This window comes from Coenobita brevimanus, chromosome 53 (assembly GCF_032717465.1).
Source record: "Coenobita brevimanus isolate Jiangsu-jjx chromosome 53, ASM3271746v2, whole genome shotgun sequence".
Taxonomy (NCBI): Eukaryota; Metazoa; Arthropoda; class Malacostraca; order Decapoda; family Coenobitidae; genus Coenobita; species Coenobita brevimanus.
In genome coordinates, this window is record NC_137006.1 from 30,354,846 (window position 1) to 30,374,359 (window position 19,514).

Here is a 19,514-nt window from a genome sequence, read left to right on the forward strand (position 1 = left end):
ATTCTCAACCTTTCCTCTAACTTTCCAACTGTTCAGCACCAGCTCTCCTCCTCTAAACTTCACCTTCTCTTCCTCACTGAGACTCGGCTGTCTGAGGCGACTGATAGCAAACCCTTCTCTGTATCCTCTTACTTTCCTTATACTTATTTCAAAGCCAAAGGTTTCTGTTGTGTATGTGTACGCCACATCATATCTTCCTCTCATGTTCCAGAGATCGAATCCTCTGAATTCTCTACTCTCTGGCTTCGACTACCCTGTCACTCTCTTACTAAATGTATCTGTACTGTTTACTTATCCTATAATTTACTAAGAAAATTTTATTTACTATCTTGCTTCTAAGATGGAACACATCCTATCAATTTCTCCCTTCTCTGAAGTCTCCATTATAGGTTATTTCAAAGCTCACTACGATCTTGACTCTCCTTTCCTTTCACTGGTCCACGTGGTGAACAAGCCTACCTCTTTTCTATCCGTAACTACCTAGAGCAGGTTTTACAGCACCCTAACCATATCCCTGACCGCCTTGGAGAGAGTTCCAACATACTTGACCTCTTCCTTATATCTAATCCTTCTGCTTGCTCTCTTAATCTTTTCTATCCGTTGGGCTCTTCTAATCACAACCCTACCACCTTAACCTGTCCTATCGCTCCAGTAAGGCCTGTGGACCATCCCAAGATTCGCTGATCGTGGCACTTTGGAGCTGCTGACCGGGAGGCCTCATGCAGTACTTGCTTGATTATCCCTGGAATGATTACTGCTTCCATGGCCGGGAGCCATCTGAGTGTGCTTTGTGCAATACAGAGGTTATTCTCTCTGGCATGGTAGCATATATTCCTTTCTCACATCCTGTGGCTAATGCAAAATAAAAAAAAAATTGTTTCCTCACGCATGTTCTACTACTGTCCAAAACAAGGAGATGGCCTACAAAACGTACCAGAGCAAACCCACCCCTGAATCTCATTTCTTCTACATTTCTCACCAGAATCATGGTAGGTATGTTCGCTCTGCAAAAAATAACTTCATTCGTACTAAATGCTCTTAACTCTCCAATTCATATTCTTTCCGTTCCTTCTGACATCTTTCCAACAACTTTACCTCGTCATCCCTCCCTCCTTTTTTCCACTCTGATGGCTCTGTAATTATTTCTTCCACTGATAAAGCAGAACTCTTCACCCAGACTTTTTCCTCCAAGTCCACCTTAGACGATTCCGGTATTGTTCTTCCATCACTTCCCCCCTCTGACTTCCTCATGGCTGACATTACAGTTTCTTCAATTAAGTCATCACTGGTCTCACTATTAACAAGAAATATGGGCCTGACGGGTTCCCTTATGTTGTCCTCAAGAACTGTGCTTCTGTGCTTACATCTTGCCTAAGTAAACTCTTTCGCTTCTGTCTGTCAACTTTTATCTTTCCTTATGGCTGGAAGTTTGCTCTCATTCAGCCTGTCCCCCAAAAGGGAACCATTCCCAAACCTCTAACAATAGCCCAGCAACATCAACATTCTTTATTTCAAAGGTTTTTGTGCGTATTCTTAAAAGAATTTTAAAGCACCTTTCCTGTCACAACCCTCTTTCCCATCGTCAATATGGGTTCCTCAAGGGACGCCCCACTAGCGATCTTCTCACCTACCCTTCAGACTTCTGGTCATTCACGTTTCGGAACTTTAGTGAAAGCTTGGCCATTGCACTTGACACCTCAAATGCTTTCGACTGAGTCTGGCATAAATCTTTAATTTCCAAACTGTCCTCTTACGGTTTCTGTCCTACTATCTGTGCTTTCTTCTCCAGCTTCCTCTTTGGTCGTTCTATAGCTGCTGTTGTAGATGGCCACCGTTCTTTTCCAAGAGCTAATCAGTAGTGGTGTTCCTCAGGGCTCTGTCCTATCACCAATTCTCTTCCTTTTAATCATCAATGACCATCTAATCTGTACACGTAACTCTATTCATTCATACGCTGACGACTCCATCCTTCACCTTTCCATTTGGTTCCCACAGCATCTTGTTCCAATATCTCCCCCAAGTGTTATTCTGTAATATCTGATTATTACTCTGATAGGTCTTCACAATATCTTTGAAGTTCGGAATGTCCCTTACCAATCCCTTTATGCAGACCGCTCCTTTTTTTTGCAGAATGTACACATTATGTCAAATCCTAGAAGACACTCTGAACGAGGCTACAAACAAAATTAACAGCTTTACACGAAACGCTCATGTGCTGGATGAGTCTATTGTGAACAACGTTGGACACAGTGTGGTTGTGGTGGAGAGTATCACTACTCGGCCTGCATTGGGTGCTGTCCAGGGTGACGGTAATGTTGACCATCCTCCTCCAGGTGTAGTTAATTCTCCCCATACCATACAGGACGAGTTCCAGCCAGTGCAGAAAGGTGTAAGGTCATAGACAAAAAGGAGTATCACTGCGGTAACAAAAAGGAGTGTCATTGTAGTACTTACAATAAATTTAAGATTCTTGAAGAAAAAGAGGACAAGCCCCATGAGGCACAAGTGGTGAAGGACCACCATATCTGGTCAATTGGTGGAATTTTTTGGCAAGGTATCGTATAAACGAAAGCGTTGTTGTAATCCAGGTGCAGGAGTAGATGATGTAACACAGGCCATGGATGCCGTTTTTTAAAATGCCGCGAATAACAGCCTTGTTATTATTCATACATGTACCATCAACGTCGTACGAACCCAATTAGAGGAGCTGATATAGAAATACAGAAAGATGATCCGGCGCTATAAGGAGAAATCTAACAACATTGTAAACTTTAAGAAAACTCCCAAGAATCGACGCTGGGAATGTTTTCTTTAGTAAAGTGCTCAGTATAAATAACAGTGCCAAATCATTTTTCTTGCAGGAAGGCGTGGAGTTCATTGACACATGGAACCACTTTTTCGAGCAGCGAAGGCTATTTTTGAATGATGGACTACACCTGAATGCACTTGTTTCTACCTGTCTCAGTCGTTTACTTAGTGACAAAGTACGTTTTTTCTGGAAAAAACAAAACAAAAAAACAGTCATCATGGGAGTTGAATGCACCAACCAATGTAGATATCAAACGAACTGATAAAACTATAGGTAACGTAGGCTTCTCATACCAAAAAGGAAAATACATTAAAAATTTTCTTATAAATGCACATAGTCTGCATAATAATTTTCTGATTTAGAGGCTCATTTCTTTACTGAATATCTTCTGAATGTCATTGGTATAAGAGATTCGTGGCTAAATGCTAAACAATGAGATTTTCTAGTGGAGTTTAATTTAGCAGGCTATCACATTTTCAGTAGTGAAAGGAAGGATAGACCAGAGGATGCTGTGATGTTATTCCAATCTGTCATAATTACCAGGGCATCTGTTGAAAACATTGACAGTATTTACCTTCAGCTTAGAAATGAATGTCTTCATAAAAATCACATTTGGCTTAATTTATCATCCACCCGGACAGTCACTCATCACTGATAATGAAATCTACAGTCAATTCGCAAAAATCTCTTGTATTCAAAGAGCTGTAGTACAGGTATTAGGAAATCTTAAGTTCTGCAGTTCATTTATACCACTGAATGGGGTGTTTCTGTTTGCACAACAATTATTCTTCTTAACGAGATTACCTTGAACTTAGGGCGGAGTTATTCATGTCAGTTCAAGTCGTGATTAATCCTTTTTCAGATTGCTTCAGATCAAATTTACTTCATCACAGAAATCAACCATGCATTCTTTTTTCTGAACACTAAGAAGCTTATAAGCTTCGTAACTAAATTATGAAAATTGTGTATATCTTCTCTGTCTTCTTGTCGTTCAGTAATACATACTGTATATAATAGCCGTATCAGTAATCTCGAAATTCGTGTAATAAGGCACCGTACTTATTGATACGTTATGTTCCATCCATTACCCATTATTTCCTCATCAGGTGAGTAGAAGCCTGGGAATGAGTTACTCAGGCATGACATTTAAAGCTAGGATGACCAGCCTCATTTACTATTAAGTTTCATTATGTGAGCAATACTTTTCAGACACAAGCTGGATATACAGTAAGTTTTCAAGCTTGGCTTGCCTTAACCTATTAAACACCCAGGCGTTACTTGGTTATATCGTTGCCGATATACGTAGTAAATGGCTTCCTGTTTTACAGGAAACCATTTGGTTTGCCACTCGGTGTAGACTCACCCGAAAGGAGCACTACATCGAGTATGAGTGGATGGTATGCACGCCTCTCAACAGCAGTTGTTTAGATACAATAACCGTTAATATAATTTTCATTTTATTCAATTATTTAGTTTTGTCATACAATTGTCACAAGGTAATTCTGTTACATCTCATGTAAATCGCAATGTTTGATGGAGAGATATGTGTTCATAATAATTTAATAATTATATCTGTAATACTGAATTTACCGAAAATTTATAAGAAAAATATGAATTATGATTGTGATTTATATTGTTACGAAAGAACGGTAATCACCTTAAAGAATGCTGCTGTGGATAGCGTCTGTATATTTAGTCCTTAACAAGGAATTCCATTATGTATTTTCTTCTAGAGAGAGAGAGAGAGAGAGAGAGAGAGGTGAAATGAGGTAAACCCCTTGTGGGATAACTGTGGAGATGATGAGGACAGAAATATTCCTATATTAATAAGGAAATTTTAATGCGTGGGAATGATATGGGTATACATTCTAAGAACGCTACATGCACGCCAGTAAAACATGAAATTTTAAGATTCTTTAAGGATGAATGCCCTTGATATGGGGTGAGAGTAAAGTAGGCTTTATCGAATTGGAATATAGATTAAAAGTCCATAACGTACGCTTCACATGGTACTCTGGAGCGGGTTAACTTTCTGCTGAAAAAATATACGCCTGCTTAGAGCTGCAGCCAACGAACTTCCCAATCTAAAGTATATTATAATCTATTGTTGTGACCGATCATTATAATCACTCTGATCACAACCTTATCACCTTAACCTGTCCTGTCTCTCCTGTAAGGCCTGTGGGCCCTCCTAAGGTGAGGCAGCTTTGGCATTTTGGAGCTGCTGATTGGGCGGCCCTCATGCAGTACCTCTGTGATTTTACTTGGTATGACTATTGTTTCCACGACCGAAAGCCTCTGGGTTTTCCTTACGCATTACGGAGGTTATTCTCTCCGGTATGGAACCATACATTCCTTTCTCTTATCGTGTAACTAATAAAAATAAAAATAGTAATAATAATAATAAGAATAAGAATAATAAAAGAAAAAAGGTTTAATAACGCTTGTTCAAATGCTGTCCACGACAAGGAGAGGGCCTACAAAAGTTACAAGGGCCAATCCACCCCTGAATCTCATCTCTATTATGTTTCTGACTGGAATCAGGCAAAGTTTGTTCTTCTCTCTGATAAAAAAGAAAATAATAATCATTCGTACTAAATGCTCTGTACTCTCCAACTCAGTTCTTCCGGCTCCGTCTGGCACCTTGCCAAAAGCCTTTCTAACAACTTTACTTTATCATCTTTCCTTCCTCCCTTCCGCTCTGATAACTCTGTAGCTATTTCTTCTACTGATAAAGCAGATCTCTTCGCTCAGATTTTCTCCTCCAATTCCACCTTAGACGATTCCGGCATTCTTTCTCCATCATTTCTCCCCTCTGATATCTTCATGGCTGACATATACATTGCTTCGAACAATGTACCTTCTGTGAGATGTAGGTCCGTAGATTTACCATCAGGATTTCAGATTAATCTTAAAGACGCCGTATTGCTACTGGATGCTTTACTGGGAGGTTAGATGTTACACCCACCACAGATCTGGCAAGAAGGTAGTTGGCCTCTGCCGATTCATGACATTCTACCACGTTTAACTCATGATAGACTAGCAACAAATATCAGCTTGCTTACATTTGTCTCCCCACCGGGTAAATATCATATCTCCCGAGAAGTCAAAGATGTAGAGATTAAGAGAAGACAATTTGGATAGTAAAATAACGCCGATATTATAAGTAAATGATAATATATGATAACATTTTACTAATCATCATCATCATCCGGACCTCCTTTCCCACCCTAGGGCAGGGTGAGGAGTAGCAATGTCCAGACAGCCCAGATTTGCCCAATCTAATGGGCCACGCTTCCATTCACTCATCATTCAAGCCCCCGGAATCCTAGCCCTATCGGATACGCCAAAAACATTCACCACGTTCTGTAGCTTCACATAAACGTATCCGATTGATTCTATCCGGACGCTGCCACGTTAAAAAGGGGTGCCAAAAATCCCTGATCATGCACATCTCACAAAATTCATCCAGCCAGCTCGATCTCCTGTCATTTCCCTAGCCCCACCGACTTCCAAACCTCTCTTCCTCACACATTCGTCCACCATATCTCTCCACCTTCTCCTTGGCCTACCACGCCTCCTCCCTCCTTCGAATTCGCTCAGATATACCTTCTTCACCACTCTACTGTTATCCATTCTCTCCACATCACCATACCATCTCAGTACACTCTCTTCGATCCTGGTGTCCACAGACTTCCTCACTCCACATCTTTCACGGATCACATTATTTCGTATCCTATCCACCCTCTGTACTCCACATACATTCCTCAGTAGACCCTTCTCCACTGCTCTTACTCTTGACTTTTTATTTTCATGCCACACCATAGTCTCACATCCAAATGTCAAAGTTGGCACTAACACTCCTGCATGTAAACCTCGTCCAGCTACAACACTGAAGCCTCTGTTTCTTATCAAGGTCTTCATTGCACCAGCTACCTTTCCTCCTTGTGTCACTCTGCTTTCGTCTTTTGCATATTTTCCTCTCTTTTTTATCACTGTACCCTGGTACTTGAACACTCACGCCACTTCAAGTCTCTCTCTCTCCATTCACTATAACATTGCACTGGGAGTCACTTTCTCTCTCAATAACCATCATTTAATTCTTTTCTTACCTTTACTCTCAAGGCATGACGCTCACAGACATCAGCAAAACTCTGCACTAGCCTACCAAGTTTTTGTCCGGTACTTGCAAGCAGTACTGCATCATCAGCATACAATAAATTTGAGATAATCCATCCATCACCACTCATTACCAACGTCATCATCCCTCTCTCCATTACTCGTGTTTTTACTTCTCTCATCACCCCATCCATATATATATATATATATATATATATATATATACACATACCTGGTTGCCGTACGAGGCAACTAACAAGGTTGTGGGTTAGTGCCCCACCCCGTAAAAAAAACTCACAAAACAAGCAAATAAAGCGCCTCGGACCAGGACGGACCATACGTTGACGACTAAGGAACGGACAAAGGACATTCTGAGGGTTGGAACGTGGAATGTGAGAGGAGTGATTGATGAAGTGAAAGAGAGATTGTTCAGGTGCCTGAAGATGCAAGAGTGGATATATGTGGATTGACTGAAACTAAAAGGAAGGGAGAAAGGGTGAGATAGTGGGAATATGGTTTAGGTATATGTGCGGGAGTTAATGAGAATGAGAGGGCAAGAGAGGGAGTATGTCTGATGATAAGCAAGAAGTGGAAGGAGAATATTAGAGAGTATGGTATAGTGGGTGCTAGAATTGTATGGGTGAGGATGAACGTAGGTTTACAGGCGTGGGCGATTGTATGTGTGTATGCCCCGACAGAGGACCGAGTGGCAAGAGTGAAAGATGAGTTTTGGGCTAGACTAGAAGCATATATGGACAAATTTGAGAGGAGCGAGAGAGTGTTTTTGATTGGGGACATGAATGGCAAAGTTGGGAATGTATGAGTGGATGGAGTGGTTGGTCAGTGGGGTGTGCCAGCTGAAGTGGATGGGAATGATAGTGCTTTTGGTGGACATCTGTGCTGGTAAGGAGTTGGCAATAGCCAACACCTACTTTCGTCATAAGATGATCCACCAGTATACATGGAGAGTAATGAGGAGGATGGATGGTGAGCTTCTTGAACGAAAGGCAATGATAGACTACGTGTGTGTGGATAAGCGAATGAGAAGACAAGTGTTGGATGCAAGAGTGTGGAGAGGGTGGGGGAATGGAGTCTCGGACCATCACTTAGTGATGGCCAAGGTAAAGCTGCAAAGAAAATGGTTGAGGAGACGAAGGGGAAGACAGGAGGAAGCAGCTCCTGTGAGAAGAGTGGAGAATTTGCAAGATAGTGAGAAAATGGCAGAGTATAAGAGCATAGTGGAAGAAAGATTGGGAAGGTATGAGCTAGAGCAGATGGAAGGGATGGAAGACGTATGTAAGATATTTACGGAAGAGATAGGTGCAGTGTGTGAGGTGGTTTGTGGAGTGAGGAGGAGATGCAAGGGTGTGCAAGGGACAGCATGGTGGAATGATGAGGTGAAACGAGCTGTGGAACAAAAGAAGAAGGCATACAGTGAATGGTTAGCGAGTAGAGGTAGGGGAGAAGATGAGAGAGAGAAGAGAGAGGTATATGTGAGCAGGAGAAGGGAGGTGAAGAGACTGGTGAAGGAGTAAGAATAAAGTGGATGAAGAGTTTGGGAGGAATCTGAGTGTGAAATGGAGGAAGAGTAAGAAATTGCTTTGGAAGGAGGTAAAGAAAGTAAGGCAGTGTAAAAGGGGAAATAGTAGGGGAGTGAAAGATAGGAATAATAGATTGTTGGTAGAGAAGAGAGAGAAATTGAGGAGATGGAAGGAGCACTTTGAGGATTTGTTGAAAGTAGAGAGTGACAGCAGTGCGAGTATAAGTGGTTGGGGAATGGCGGGGGGAAGAAAAGATGAGAGGAGGGAGGAAGAGATCAGTAGGTCGGAAGTAGTGGAAGCAATGAAGAAGATCAAGTTGGGAAAGGCCCCAGGAATTGATGGACTGTGTGGTGAAATGCTGAGGTATGGGAGTGAGATTGTCGTGGAGTGGATATGGAAGTTGTGTAGATTGGCTTGGGAAGAGAGAAGGGTTCCAGTGGACTGGAAATCAGGTATAATTGTTCCTTTATACAAAGCAAAAGGGGAGAGAGAAGTGTGTCGTAACCATAGGGGTATTTGCCTTCTTAGTGTGACTGGCAAAATATATGGTAGAATACTCATTGATAGAGTTAGGCATATGACAGAGGAGCTAGTTGGAGAAGAACAAGGGGGATTTATGAAAGGAAAAGGGTGTGTAGATCGGATATTTGTTCTACGATGTTTAGTGAAGAAGTATCGAGAAGGGAAAGACAGTGTATGTTGCCTTCATGGACTTGGAGAAAGCTTATGACAGTATAGATAGGCAAGGTATGTGGAAGGTATTAAGAATATATGGAGTGGATGGGAAATTGTTGAATTTTGTGAAGAGTATGTACGAAGGAGCTAGGGCTACGGTGCGAGTGGATGGTGAGCTGAGTGAGTTTTTTTATCTCAATGTGGGACTGAAACAGGGTTGTGTGATGTCTCCATGGCTGTTTAATATATACATGGATGGGGTTGTAAAGGAGGTGCAAGGTAGAGCAGTGGATGTGGGGGTGGCTCTAATGAATGAAGGTGAGATTTGGAAGATTCCGGTGTTGCTGTTTGCTGATGATACAGTATTGTTGAGTGAAGATGAATGGGAGTTGCAATGTTTGGTGAATGAATTTGGAAGAGTGTTTAGGAGGAGGAAGCTGAAAGTTAATGTAAACAAAAGTAAAATTATGGTGTTTGAGAGGAATGAAGTCACAGAATGTACAGTGAGGTTGGATGGTGAGGATATGGAGAATGTGAGTGCATTCAAGTACTTGGGTAGTGTGATGAGTAAGAATAGAACTTTGGGAGATGAAGTGCGAGAAAGGATACAGCAGGGACGGAAGGCTGTTGGTACACTGAAAGCAGTGATGAGAAATAGTGATGTGAGTATGGAAGTTAAGAAGACACTGCATGATAGTATTGTGATCCCTACCTTGACGTATGGAAGCGAGGCATGGACCTTGCAAGAGGGGAACAAGTCAAGAGTGAGAGCAGTGGAAATGAGTTACTTGAGAGGAGCATGTGGAGTGACATTGAGGGACAGGTTGACGAATGAAGAAGTGAAGGAAAGTTGTGGAGTGGATGTGGATGTAGTTGAGAAGATTAGGAGAAATACACTGAGGTGGTTTGGACATGTGGAGAGAATGGAGAATGAAAGACTGACTAAGAAGGTGTATGTAGGTGAGGTGGAGGGAGGGAGAGGGAGGGGTAGACCGAGGATGAGGTGGAGGGATGGAGTTGAGGGTATATGAGGGAGGGGGGGTGAGTTGGGGGGAGCGTAGTCAAATGGTGGGTGACAGAGCGACTTGGAGGCGTTTTGTCTGCGGCCACTCTTTGCGGGATTAGGGCTTCGGGCTATAGATAGATAGATAGATAGATAGAATAACCATGAGGACATTTCGACCGCCCACACCGATTGTGAACCATTCACTTAGATGCGCATTGACCCTTACACATGCCTCACTACCATCATAAAAATTCTTGACGGCGCCAAGCAGCTTATCATCTACCCCATACATGCGCAAAACCTTCCACAATCCCTCTCTGTCTACTTTGTCGTATGCTTGTTCCAGATTGCCATAAACACCTTATGGTCCTTCTCATTAGCCTTCTTTGCTATCTGCCTCACTGCAAATATTTGGTCCACACACCCTCTGCCACTCCTAAAGCCATCCTGTTCATCACTTACTAGGACTTCTGATATCTTTCTTGCTTTCTCTATAATAATACTTCCATAAACCTTCCCTACCACACTCAATAAACTTATGCCACGATAATTCTTCATTCACTTCGCTCACCTTTATATCTGTACAGGGGTACAATCACACCCTTGTTCCACTCTGCAGGCACCGTTTCATTCATCCATGCCTTCTTACATATCTCCAACAAGCACTTCATTCCACTCTCTCCGCTAAACTTAAGCATCTCTGCATACATCTTATCAACCGCTGCTGCTTTCCCATTTTTCAGTTGCTTCACAGCACTCTTCACCTGAGTGAGTGTCACGTTTCCTGGCACTGCATTCCTTCTCTGCACACCCCCAAAACCAATCAAGTTTACAGCCGCTCTGCTCTCTCTATTCCCATTCATCAGGCTTTGAAAATATTCCTTCCATCTGGTCCTTACCTCATCCCCATGGGTTAATAATCTACCACCTACATCCTTCACACCATCACATTTCTTTCCGCTTTCACTTCTACATTTCCACACGTCTTTCCAGAATAACTTCTGATTTCAGAGTAGTTCACATTAATTTTTCTTCATAGACAATCATTTACCTCATTCTTTTTCCTCTTCACTAGTTTCTTTACCTGCATCTTGCACTCCTGTCAGGACATTTGGTAGCAGCGAACGTATACGAACCTCGTCTACGAATCTACAGTGAATTCCTACAAAATATCAAGATTGAAAACAAAAAAATACCTCTCACAACCGACAACTCACAACCAACTCCTGACAGTATTCTCTCCAACCCCCCTCCCTCCGTCTCCCCGATCATCATGCTGATGTAGAAGTGATCACACGACGCCTTGCCAGTAGTTTAACAAAGTACTGATACAAACAATCTTGCAATTTCTACGACGAACAAACGAACTACAACCATCTACAATCAACTACAAGTAACAACTCCACGAGTCGTCTGTATAATCTACACGCACCTACAAGTAACGATCGACAGTCTTCATCCCACAACGAGTAAATCACAAGAGAAAAGGACCTAGAAAACATCGAGAAAGAAAAACAAAACAAACAAACGAAGAATGAGACACAACTCACACCTCACAACCACCAGACCTCACCCTCCTCTCGCTGCAACATCCACCCAACCTCCACCGCTGACGCAGGAGTGAAGAGGTCAAGACAACGAAGCGAATACCAAGCCCATATTCACAACTCATCTTACTCACTAATCTTCACTGAAGTTACTCATCGCTACTCATTTACTCACCACAGCTACCAGTGTGGGAAGTCGACGTCACCATACTTGTGTTGAGACGGCGACAAGCCGTGTGTCTGACACCCCACAACACGTCAATCAACCCGTGAAGAACAACGCTATCACCACGTGCAACACCACTCACACCATTTCCACCACGGTAAAAATTAGTGAGTTACATAGTTACTTCATTTATACGATACACAGTGATAGACAACACATTTTGCACAAACATATAAAACGTGCTGTATAGTTACAACTTAAGTACATATACCTACTTCAATTATCTTCATAATTCAATCATTAAATACTTGCACCAACAATAAATATTCTACACTGTATATATTCATTCATTTACTATACCATTTATTTACTACCAACGAGTGTAACCATTTATACCTACATAAAATACGTGTTTCATACATACAGCTGTACATTATTACATCTACAAAGTAATAAAGAAAATATACCATCACAGTTACTCAGTGAGCGATTAAGAGAACTGTATTAAACATTTATTAATTAAAGCTACCTTGTGGAAACAGGTAAATTAAGTTACAAGGAAAACCAGAAAAAATAAAAAATGGCCAACACACATGACGTTAGCAAGAGTGAACATCTTCAACACAATCGTGAAGACAAAGATTTCCACACAGTGCTGACACATATATTGCCCACGATAGGTACAAGTGAAGAACAAGTCAGTGAATATAGTTAATACTGTATATAGTGTATATATATTTTTTATATAAAATAACAATATGTGACTATATAATATCATTTTCAGTAATATCTGTGCAATAAAAACTAATCCTTAAAAAAGGGATCCTAAGGGAATTAGCCAGCAATTATGCAACCTCGAGCAACACAGAAAAAGCGTAGACAAACGAAGAAAAACAAACTATAGAAAATCAATATACAAAAAAAAAAAAAAAAAAAAAAGAAAGAAAGAAAAAGAAATAGAGTAAGATCACATAACAAACAAATGAAAATAAATATAAGTGTTACTACAAATGCCAAAATACCACATAAACTCCTTCTATTAGTGAAACTAAAAGCAAACGGTTGTCTCCACAAACTAGTGGCATGGCACATCGTATCATCGACCGCAGCATGACCGGATTCAATGTCAGGACTGCAATTATTACAGTTATGTAACTACAAACGATATGTAACAATTATGTAACTCCATATTATAATTAAGTAACGACAAACGATTGCATTATGTTACACTTGCTACAATTATGTAACTACAAACGATATGTAACAATTTTGTAACGACAAATGATTGCATTATGTTACACTTGCTACAATTATGTAACTACAAACAATATGTAACAATTATGTAACAATTGCATTAACAAGATGTAACTTTTATGTAACTTTAACTACAATTATGTAACTACAAACGATATGTAACAATTATGTAACGACAAACGATTGCATTATGTTACACTTGCTACAATTATGTAACTACAAAAAATATGTAACAATTATGTAACAATTGCATTAACAAGATGTAACTTTTATGTAACTTTAACTACAATTATGTAACTACAAACGATATGTAACAATTATGTAACGACAAACGATTGCATTATGTTACACTTGCTACAATTATGTAACTACAAACAATATGTAACAATTATGTAACAATTGCATTAACAAGATGTAACTTTTATGTAACTTTAACTACAATTATGTAACTACAAACAATATGTAACAATTACTGTATGTAATAGTTGCATTAACAAGATGTAACTTTTATGTAACTTTAACTACAATTATGTAACTACAAACAATATGTAACAATTATGTAACAGTTGGATTAACAAGATGTAACTTTTATGTAACTTTAACTACAATTATGTAACTACAAACAATATGTAACAATTATGTAACAATTGCATTAACAAGATGTAACTTTTATGTAACCTTAACTACAATTACAAGGCCAACACAATTATGTAACAGTTGCATTAACAAAAGGTAACTACAACTATAAGGCCAACACAATTATGCATTACCACAATATTATGTAACAATTCATAAAATGTTACAATCATGTATTACTACAATGTTACTACAATGTAAGAATTACAATACAAGTATGTAATAATTCACAGTGTTACAATTATGTATTACCACAATGTTAGTACAATATTATAAGTCATACAACTATACCACAATTCTGTATTACCAGTATCATCATACAAGTTAGGTGAAATATTAGACATTACTAAAGGGATAACTCAATATGTAATGTATAACCTAGCAGTATTACCATTGCACAATTATATGCGTATGTCTGTTATACATACACATCTTACAAAATGTCATATAACAACCATTGCATTTATTCAATTATGTATACAACTTGTTTAAATTGTAGTACTACTGAATCATTGCAATTTACTATGAATGTTATATGTATACAATATTATAATCAATATTATGTACTAATAGATTAGCATATGTCAATAATAATTGCTGTCGGAGGACCTTCAGCGGCGTGGGCCGAGCAATGTTATGAGTACATATTATATTTACAAATCATAATAGATAGATAGATAAATAGACAGATAGACAGCTCTATGCGAGCCTGGGAATGGGAAATGATCTTGCAAGTTAAACTGAGGAAAAGCTGACGACAGATTAGGAAGTAGCAATGTCAGGAGATGATGCAGGTAGTTTGTCAGCGAAATAGCAGGAGAACAAAGCCTAGTGACATACACACATACTCACACACGAGTTTCTGGAACTTTCCAACCACAGTATAACACACGTGACACGACCCATATTTCACCAGATTTTAGGAAAGAGAGCTCAGAAGGAGACAGGCCATAGAACAGGCAGGTAGTAGGGAGAAGGGGTTAGCAACATGGGCGGAAGAGAGAGAGAGAGAGAGAGAGAGAGAGAGAGAGAGCTAGACAGGAGGTAGCTTGCGGGACTCTACTTAACTTTACTCGTGTGTGAGAGACTTTGTTAATATTCCAAGACAAATAAAAATAGTCCCATACTATTCTTTACCTCTCCTGTCATTGCATGACAAATGGGAACGAAGATTATCTACTTACAAATCTACTCACTTATAACAACCGCTCGTCCACAAGTTCAGTATATATATAAAACTTCTCTACAAGTAACTACAAAATCCTTTTTTTATGACACTTATTTCAACTGAACCCCTGTCTTGTAACCAGTTTAGCCACTTCTTCCTCTTTTCCTCCACCGCTCTCTTAACCTCCTCATCTCACCATGCCGTTCCTTTCTTCTCTGTTGTTACTCTTGCCACACCATACACTGCTTTAGCATTCCTAACTAAGCAATCCACAACTAACTATGCATTCCACAGGCTGTCCAGATCCATTTCATTCCAATTCACTGATTCTAACTTCTCCTGTACTTTTGTCCTGCATTCATCTACCATTTCTTTGATCCTCAGCTTCTCAACCTTCAGTCTTTCTCCCTGATTGCTCCTCTCTCTCCTGATCTACCTCACTCCTCTCAGCTTGATCTTGCATATCACAATCATATGATTTGACAGACCTCCACATCGTCCTTTCACGGCCCTCTTACCAGCAACCATTCCCATCATTGACCTCTCTACGAGCACGTAATCAATCGGGCTTCTTTCAACACGATCCTCGTTCCCTCTATACCATGTATATTTATGTACATCTTTGTGTTTGAAGTACGAGTTACAAATGCAAAACCTCCTCTCCTGACACATATCCTTTAGTCGCATCCCATTATCATTTTCTCCTGGTACTCCATAACAACCCATTATGTCATCCTCAGAACCAGTGCCTACTTTTCCATTCATATCCCCCATTACGATCACTTTGTAGCTCCTGGGCATTTCTCCCACTGCTTCATCCAGCTCATCCCAAAACCTGTCTCTCTCTCACTCCTGCCCTCACATGGTGGATACACTACAATCACCGTCACTTTCACCTTCTAAAACTTGAACTTGACATACATACACCTCAAGCTGACACATTTGTAATCTCTCAGTCCACTCTGCCAGATCTCATTCATCAACAAAGCAACTCCTTCCTTGCATCTTCCTCTCCCAGTCATGCCCCATCTTACACATTTCACACTCTCTCACTCCTCCACTTCACACCCTTTCATCTTCGTTTCACACAATACCATCATGGCATATCTCGCACTCGTGAACATAGTCACCACTTCCACTCTCTTGCTGTCCTCATTCACACCTCTCACATTCCACATGGCCATGTGAATCTGCCCATTTGGTTGGGCCCTGAGCAGGTATTGGGCCCTCCGAGGCTCTCTGAAACGACTGCCATGATTAAGTGATTTTGGATAGGGGAATCTGGGGGACACTTAATCCTGCCAGAAACCCCGGTTATTTGGTTACCACCCAGCGTAGTAAATGGTTTCCTGGGTACAGGAAACCATTTGGCTTTTCATTCAGTGTAGAGATCATATGGCATCTCAACAATGAGTGAGTGGATGATGGGCATCCCCATCCATCACCAAAAATACTAATTATCCTAATAATAAGGGTATGTTAGATAACACTGAGAATATTTAACTAAATTAACCTGATGTACATACATAAGAGAATGATAAATATTGATATCTATTACCGTGATGAATAATGAAATTACACAATGGCTGGTTATACAAGAATCACATTGATATCAGGAAAGAATAAGGTCTCATAATAACCAAATGGTGTTCATTTGTGGGGAGGCGGTGGCTCAATCGGTAGAGAGGTGGCCTGCAGTCCTTACGGACCCAGGTTCGAATCCCGGCTGGGGCAGGAAAGAGTTTAAGGATTTGAATTTCATTAAATCAGGCTTTACTGATCTACCAGAAGACCCACCGACATGTCGTAAAAATACCCCCGCTAATACCAATACACCAGTCCTGCATGAGACAGCCCTAGCATGTATTCAATATGGACGGTGGGTGTTAGCGCCGAAGTGGTGACATGTAGAGGTGTATGGTATGTAGGAGGACTGCTGGGCCTTGATAGCAGGCTGTGAAGCCTATGCCCAGAGTCGGACACATAAATATATATATATATATATATATATATATATATAATATATATATATATATATATATATATATATATATATATATAATTAGTTGGATGTCCACACGTCACACAAATCAACACTGTATATTCGAGGTGAAATGGACCGTGGTTTGCAAGTTTTTCCAACTTCAGTGTCAAGTTGCAATTTTTTCTTGTCACTTTCACATTTAACAAGTTTCACTGGTTTCCTTGTTTCATGTTTAGCTTAATTTCATGGATTTTTTTTTTTAATTATGTTTATTATAGCAATGGACAAACATTCAATATGCATTGCAAGAAATCCTAATATGTTAAATGCAGTAAGAGAATATAGGTATAAAATGAGGCTCAAAAAAGTGATGAAGGAAGTGAGATATATTGACTAGTGTTCTTACAAGGAACAGATGTGAGAGGGAAGTTACTGAAGGAAAAGACAGGATTTGAACAGAGGACGAATATGAATGTCCAAGATGAGATTGGGAATATGGCTGTGAGACAGGAGAAAGAATTCAATATACACGAGTGCAGTAAAATCAGGGTCATTGTGAGGAAGAGGGAAGGGAAGTTGAAGACATCAAGGATAATTGAAGAACGAGCAGGAATATTACAGTCGTGGAAAGGAGGGTAGCTTCTACAGTGTTACCGGATAGTATACTAATTCTAGACTTTAGAAAGAAAAATAAAATAGAACTGATATGAAAGTTTGTGCGAGCCCACTGTAAATTTAAGCTGCCATCCTAATGAGAGATGTGGACCCGCAGATTTACCATCAGGATTTCAGATTGTTCTTAAAAAATCCGTATTGCTGCTGGATGCTTTACTGGGGGCTCAGATGTTACACCCACGGATTCTAGTTGATCTCTAACTCTTATACAGTCTTTCAGGGTAAAGGTAGAAAGTTTCCTTCGTGTGTGTTGCCCAGTGACATGTCTACACTGTGTACACATAGACCAGTCTCCTTAGCAGATCGGGCAAGAAGGTAGCTGGCATCTGCCGGTTCATGACATTCTACCGCGCTTGGGTCAATGGATAAGCAGCAAACATCCGTTCACATACATTTCTCCTATCACTGGTCTCAGTATTAACAAAGCATATGGGTCTGATGGAGTTTCTCCTGTTCCCGTCAAGAACTGTTCTTATGTGTTAACACCTAGTCTACAGTAGGTAAACTCTTTCGACTTTGTCCGTCGACTTGTATCCTTGTATATTTCCTTCTTGCCCGAAGTTTGCTTTCATTCAGCCTGTCCCAAAGAAAGGTGACCATTCCCAGCCCACTAACTATCGCCCAATTCTTTCAGCATCTTGTATTTCATTTTTTAAAAATATTTTCTTAACGCAAACAAAAAAAGCACTTTTCCTATGACAATCTTTTCTCTGACCGTTAGTATGGGTTCCGTCAGGGTCGCACCACTGGCGATCTTCTCACCCACCTTTCAGACCCTAATCATCATCCTATCGGGAAGTTGGCTAAAGTTTGGCCATTGCACTTGACATCTGAATGGATTTCGATCGAGTCTGGCATTAATCTTTAATTTCCAAACTGCCCTCCTACGGTTTCTATCCTTCTATCTGTGCCTTCATCGCTAGCTTCCTTTCTGGTCGTTCAATAGCCGCTGTTGTAGACGGCCATCGTTCTTCTCCTAGATCTATCAACAGTGGTGTTCCTCAGGGCTCTGTCCTATCACCAACTCTCTTCCTTTTATTCATCAATGATCTTCTAAGCTGTACATCTAACCCTATCCACTCATACGCTGATGACTCCACCCTTCACCTTTCCATTCGGTTCCCGCAACGCCCATCTCAACAGTTACTTCGACAAGCAAGGGATGAGGCTGTGGCACACCTGATGTCTGATTTGGCTCGTATCTCTGACTGGGGTAAAAATAATATGGTTGTCTTTAATGCATCTAAGACTCAGTTCTTACACCTATCAACCCGACAAAATCTTCCACAGGTATACCCACTAATGTTTAATAATATTCAGCTTAATCCTGCATCATCCTTGAACATGCTTGGGGTTTCATTTACTCGGGACTTATCTTGGAAAGATCATATTACATCTCTTGTAAAATCTGCTTCCAAGAGATTGGGTGTGTTAAGCCGACTCCGCTCTTTCTTTACCCCTGCACAACTGTTGACTCTATACAGGGGTTTTATCCGCCCCTGTGTGGAGTACAACTCTCATGTGTGGGGAGGCTCCCCACATACAGCTCTTCTCAATAGGGTGGAGTCAAAGGCTTTTCGTCTCATTAACTCTCCTCCTCTTACTGACTCCCTTCAACCTCTGTCTCTTCGTCGCACTGTTGCATCTTTATCTCTTTTCTATCGCTACTTTAATGGTCACTGCTCCTCTGAACTGTCTGCTTGCATTCCTCCACCTCTACGACGGGCGCGTAGCACCCGTCTGGCAGCAAACTCTCATCCTTTTTCTGTCCAACTCTCTAATGCAAGAGTTAACCGTTACTCCCAGTCTTTCATTTATGTAACAGGTCAGCTCTGGAACTGTCTCCCTCTGTCTGTATTTCCTGCTGCCTATGATCTCCAGTCTTTCAAACGCAGTGTGTCCAGGCATCTCAAAATGATCGGATCTTGAATTTG